The following is a 6846-nucleotide window of genomic DNA, read 5'->3' as shown; positions in this document are numbered from 1 at the left end:
CACCCCCATCTTCCAGCATTCAGAAATTCAGAGCGAGTGTACGCAATATGTCCCCCCATTCATGCAATTTTGACCCTTCCTATTCTTATGCTAATGTAACACATTAAAGGAGTTATCACAACATTCCTGGGATTACAGTGTTTGCAAAAGGTGCCAACACAAGTCACAATTCCTACAGAGAGCATTAGTGCTACATGTGTGTTTCTTACTGGAAACATGCACAAGAACCCACATGCATGACACACAAGTGCGGACATGCCCTTAGAGAACAGTGTAAACCTGAGCTGTGAATCTGCTTGGGGTAGGCTGCAGGAAACATAGTTGTCCAATTCATAGAATCATCGAATGTAAGGGTTCAAATGTGTCTTACAGACCGTCTTGTCCAGTCCAACCCCCTGCAGGAACAGCCTAAAGCTTCCCCAACAACTATTCGTCCAGCCACTCCTTGGAAGACTGCTAATGAGGGGGAAGCTACCACATCCCTGGGCAGCCAATTCCACTGTCTCATCCCACATGTATCATTTGTCCTATGAGAGCACAAGGTGAGAAAAGTTAGGACTTCTTGTATGTAGAAAAAATGCAATCAGTTAACTGCCTTTTAGGGCCAAAACAGGATCTCCCATGGATTTTTAAACATTTTTTTTAAAAAGTTTTGTTCCTTTTTTGTAGAACTGAGTATCATGATTAAGAGCTTTCCAAAAGAATAAAAAATTGTGAAAATTTACTAAGTTAAATAAGAGTAACATTTAACAAAGAATGTAATTTAAAATTGTGTCTACTTCATATAGTATCATGAATCAGAAATATAAATATGTGAAAACATCCACTGAGTCAACCTCCAATCAGTATGAAATTCACTTGCAATAAATCACTCTTGTAACAATAAAGTGCTAGTACATAATATCCAATAAATACATTTCGTAAGTACATACATACATCAATCAACAGTTGATTATTGCTTTAATCCATATATTGTCACAGTCTTGAGGTCCAAAACAGCATGCTGTGCAATGAACATATTAGAGATCTATATTTCCTTCAATACCTTCAGAGGATCATATCAAAGTTCAATTTCAGGTCCAAAGCTGCTACTTTATGTTTTAAAGCCAATTAATTCTTTGTTTGTAGAGCCAAGAAATCAATCAAATGTGACTAGCCGGTGATTCAGGAACCATTTGAATGGATTGCCATGGACTTTGTGGGCCCCTTTCCTTGGACCCCTAGGGGGGCCTGCTACCTCCTCGTGCTGATGGATTGTGCCACCCAGTACCCCGAGGCCATCCCATGCACGACATGAAGGCTCCCAGCATCTTCCCGGCGCTACTCCACTTCTTTTCCCAAGTAGGACTTCCCCGGGAACTCCTAACTGATTGCAGTCGGCCCTTCACAGTGCACCTCACCTGACAACTATACCAGGCCCTCCAAGTGCAGCAGATATTTACCAGTATATATCACCCTCAAAGCGACAGCTTGGTGGAGAATTTCAATCAAATGTTGAAAGCCATGCTGCACAAGTTGGCCCACGATCGGCCCCGGCAACCCCCGGAAAAGCCAGCTAGGCTTCTGGGAACTAACCTACTTGGGGTTATCAAGTTGGCTGGGGAGAGCTGCGACCCATCCCAGAGAAAGTCACCATGTTGGAGAACAGTCCCTGCTCCACACCAAATGCCAGATGAGGTGCTTCCTGGGGTTGGTGGGGTATTATAGCAAATTCATACAACACTTCGCCAGCCAGGCCAGCTTGCTGTCAGATTGCCTGAGGAAGGAGCAGCCAACAAAGATCCAGTGGACGCCTCAGTGGGTGCAGGCATTTGAGACTCTCCGGAGGGCGCTGTCACAATCCCCGGTACTACGCAACCCAGATTTTGAGTGCCCCTTTCTGGTTCAAACAGACACTTCCGACGTGGGCCTAGGGTCCCAAGAGGTGAGGGGCCAGGAACATCCCATCCTGTTCATTATCTGGAAGCTGCTGCCCTCCAAAACCAAGTATGTGATGGTGGAAAAGGAAGCCCTGATGGTCAAGTGGGCCTTGGGGCCTCTGCAGTTCTACCTCGCCAGTAAGCCCTTCACCCTCGTCACAAACCATGCCCCTCTCCTTTGGATGTCCTAGATGAAGGAACACAATGCCCAGGTCTTATGCTGGTACCTCACTCTACTTCCTTTCAGCTTTATACTCTGCCATTGGCCGGGAAGACAGTATGTGAATGCGGACTACATGTCCTGGCTTCCCGAGACCATGACGAGTCCAGCTACACCTGCCCCTGGGGGGGGGGGGTGTTCAGAGTGGCAACCCCCACCAGCTCTGGACTAGAGAGCCGGGGAGGCTCCCAGGAGTTGGAGCGCCCCTCAGCCACCCTCCCAGCCAACCCCCAACCCACTCACCTCACTGGAGAGGGAGCGGGGCCTCCATGGGGCATCGGAGCCAAAAGCGGCGAGGCAGCATGCCGGGGAAACCCCCACAGCCCAGCTGAGTGGCACAGTGGAGAAGTTCCAGCGGCGGCCGAGCCCAGCAGCACAGGGCACAGGAGTGGGACAGCCCACCCGGCCAGAGGAAATGGCAGCACCAGGGCTGGAGGAGCGGCTGCTCGGGCCGATGAAGATGCAGCCACACCCGAAGCTCCTCGCCTGCCAGAGCCCCCCAGCCTAGCCTGTCTGGGCATGGGGTGGGCCCATGGACAGCGGAGGATGGATGGGACTGCCTCGGAGGCCTGGGCATCGGGCCCAACACTTCTGCTGGCCAGCGGCTGGGGGCAGGAGAGAGAAAGGGGACTCCTGTATGAAGGGCATGGTAGGCAGCCAATGGGGAAGGAGCAGGCTAGGTGGGAGGGGATGAACGGGGCCTGGGTGACTGTGGAGAACAGAGGGCTGATTGGCAGCCCTGGCGTGGAGGCGGGAGAAAGGGGTGCTATAACGGGGAAGGATCCCAAGGATGCCGGGGATGAGAAGGCTGATGTGCAAGTGGCTGGAAGAGAGAGTGGGTGCATGTGTCAGCTGGCAGAGGGAGGACTAGGGTGACATTAACCCCCTCCCCTGCTGGACTCTGAGGCTGAGGGAGACCCCTGCCATAGGTGCATGAGAGGACGGCGGAAGGCGGCACCCCTACTGCGGGTGGGGTGGCGGCTCACAGACAGTTTAAAAGGGGTTCTTGCAAAAAGATGAGAGCAGATAAACAGCGACCTTGATGATGGCACATATCCGTAAAATGGTTACTTTTATTGATATAGAAGGAGCCAACGGAAGAATAGTGTGTTTTTTGATATTATAAACAATCGTTAATTTAAGAACAAACAACGCAAAATTGTTATTATCCAATGGAGCCTTGCCAGAATATACGTATGTTACCTGCGTGACCAATAATGTCTCCTTTTGAATGAATCCTGTATAATGATACAAAGGTATAAGACCCTAGGTCAAAAGCCTAGTCCCCTGAAGAGCTGTTTGGCTTCTGAGGGGCTTTTACTATCTGTAACCAACTCTCTTCCTGTTTATTAATAAACATTATTTCAGTTATTCTCCTCACAGGACTTCTCCGTGTGTTCCTTAATCAGGCTAGGGTCACATTGTTCCACGGGTCGTGTGGAACAGCTTCCAGGGAGAATTGAGGCTTCATTTAATCCAGAGGCTTGATTTGTTTTTTTTTTTTTTCTTTTGGCAAACTGATTCCATTACAGTTCTGGTTCTGGGGGGTTCCAGAATAATTCTGTTACATTACTAGTTTGTATCGGGTTGTCTGGTGCTGGCTTGGAACTGATCTGTTTGTTTGTTTGTTTTCATTTCATACTGTAAGCCCAGAAAAAGGCCTTCAAGGCAACTGAGAAGCAGGCGTCGCTTGTCATTGCCTTCGTTTGCAGAGTAACTCCAGTTTATCCTGATGGTTTCCCATCTAAGTTCACACATGGGCCAAAACAACTTAGCTTCTGAGATTTGATAAGATTGGGCTCTGCTATGCTTCCTTCCATCCCAGAGAGAAGGTAGGATGTAAATATTTAAAATAAATAAATATAAATGAGTATCATTTTGAGACTGGCTTTGCCTCCTCTGGAAGCCTTTTTGTGCTTGCACCCACAGCTCTCTATCAGAATTCCAAACGTGCCCGCAGAGTCAAAAAGTTTTGGGACCGCTGCAATAAACAATGCAATAGGACTAGGATTACACAATGGGAAAACAATGCAAACAAAAAACCTGTCTAAAGCAGGACATACCATAACGCAGGAAGTGGATTTCAAAGGTAGAAGACGATGCAGTAAAAGCAAGATGGTACATATAATAAAGATTCAGAGGAGTTAGCCGTGTTAGTCTGTAGTAGCAAAATCAAAAAGAGTCCAGTAGCACCTTTAAGACTAACCAATTTTATTTTATTGTAGCATAAGCTTTCGAGAATCAAGTTCGCTTCATCAGGTTCGGATCAGGCATCTGATGAAGAGAACTTGATTCTCGAAAGCTTATGCTACAATAAAATAAAATTGGTTAGTCTTAAAGGTGCTACTGGACTCTTTTTGATAATAAAGATTGCAATCATTCCTTGCTGAGGTATGGGGGAAATGAAAGCCGTCCTGTTAAAAATCATCTGCTTGGTTCTTTACCATCCTACCCACTTTTTCACAAGGCACCTTCTGTTGCTTCCCTTTGTTTCCTGCATGAGCCCCATCCCTGCCATGGTTGCTCCTTGTCCATGAAACCACCGCTTCTGCAAGTGTTCATCAAGGTAGCAGCATGGCTCCTCTTTAAATACGTCCACAAAACCTTTCACTTCCCCAAAGAGCCTTATCCTATTACACCAGAGCTGAGGCTCATGTCTTTCTTGTCTGAAAAATAACGTGACTGTTAAATGCAGAGCAATTCGGTTTCCAGATCTCATTAGACAATCAAATCTAAAAGTGACGGAAACGCTCAGTGCCAGCTTTCTTTGCTCTTTTGTATATATGTGTGGTTTTTGTTCTTTGCAGAGAAGACAAAGAAGTTCATTTACTACTCCCAACAACTTACCCCATTCTTTTACTACAGCGTGAAGTAAAGGGGTCACGGGTCGGTACGCAAAGTCTTCGGAGTGGTTTATCAGCGCTTCCTTCACCGCTTCAAACCCAGACAGCACAACCATCAGTTTAGATCCCAGCCACAGACTGTAAATGTTTCCATATCGCTTTCTCAGCTGCCATTTGCAAGAAAAGAGACAAAAGTTACTTTCAAACAAGTTAGCTGAATTCTTATAATGTGATAGCTTCAGTATAACATTCTTCATTTTCCCTTCCCTCTTGAGTGGCCATTTTATGAAATAAAATTTTGAATGAAAGATGAAAAGGTCACAAGATAAAGGGAGGGGGAAGCACAGAAGTGAGCAAAGATTAGTTTATACTAGTCTTTGCTCACTCCTTAGAATCTAAAGCCGCGTTGTGAGGTCCCAATTCCCTATACCCTCCCTAGCACTTATCTAACACTTCCTGGGAATCGTCTACCCTCATGCACATGTTCCCGGCTCTCCCATGAGGATGTCACTTCTGGGAAGTGATGTCACCATGCTGGCCATGGACATGCGGCTGATTTTTGCGCAGGCCAATTCACCTTATTTGGGGACAAAATTGGCCCAACAAGGTATGGGAGCACTCCTGCAGCCAATGTGATGGCATCACTTTGTGAAGCGACATCATTGCTCCCTGCCAGGTGCATGTCAAGTTCACACGTTCCCAGCTTGCCAGCTCCTGCTGATTGCTAGCAATTGCTGGGTAATGAAGCAAATCTCCAGGAGATTGTCCGCCATTGGCAGGAACTGGGAAGCCTAATCTAAACTGGAATATTGCTTTATGTTTTCTACCTGGGGATAACTTTCCCACCCTCAGATTTGATTGCTAACATATTGCAAATTCTTCTGCAAGCCATAGTGTTTTTTGTGTGTGTTTATTAAATATGCATATACATAGTATATAGTCAATAGTGTGTTGTTTTACTTTTTCTTTGTGTAGCTGGTACTCATGGGACAGGATGCCCTACATGAAGACCCTATACTGATAGTAAATACATTTCCAGTTTCTTAAATGTACCTATGGTCAATATTTATATCAACACAACCTCTCTTCAGCTCTTAGCTATGTGCAGTTCTCCTCTCTGCCTATTCTTCCACACAGTTTTCCATTCTCTCTCCCATGCTTGTTCCCCCACCCTTCATATTCACTTCCTTCTCCTGGGGACAGTATCATTTTCTAAGAGCCAAACTAGACCAGACAAATTACATGAGATCATGCAAGTGTCTAGAATCATGTCTGTTCCTACCTCCCCGTGTCCATTTTACCCCTGATGAACACATGTCCCGTAGTCCTACTCCATGCATGTGTTGGGTAACTGGTGTAGTCATGGTTGTGACTGTCCATAGTCATAATCAGTGAGTCCCCATTGCAGAGTGTCGATTTTGAGTGGCTTCCACTTCCTTCTTCTCAAATTTTGCCTTTAGATCCAGCTTACACTCAAACTGTTTTGCTTTTAATCCGGCAAGTTTTAAATTCTCCCATTTTCTAGTTGACACTGCCACCTTCCTACTCTTCCTTCCTGCACCCTCCTTCCCTCTTAACCTCCTCCTCCTCCTCTTCAAGTGGCATCCTTGGTCGGGATAAGGAGGAGGTGGAAAGAAAGATTGTGGCAATACAAGCATCTGAACAAGCCACCATCAATCTCCATTATTCCCTGTGGGGAAAACTAGGGGAGATCTCTAGGGGGATAGGGGTGGCATTTTGCAAGCAAAATCCACCAAATTTGCAGGGGAGCTATTCCTATCTGTCTCCTAAAGATGCCCCAAGTTTTAGGGAGAATAGACCCCGGGAAAGGCATATTCCACGGGTTTCCCCAGTTCCTGTCATT

This window comes from Eublepharis macularius, chromosome 6 (genome assembly GCF_028583425.1).
Source record: "Eublepharis macularius isolate TG4126 chromosome 6, MPM_Emac_v1.0, whole genome shotgun sequence".
NCBI classification, from domain to species: Eukaryota; Metazoa; Chordata; class Lepidosauria; order Squamata; family Eublepharidae; genus Eublepharis; species Eublepharis macularius.
Note: the sequence above shows the minus strand (reverse complement) of the source record.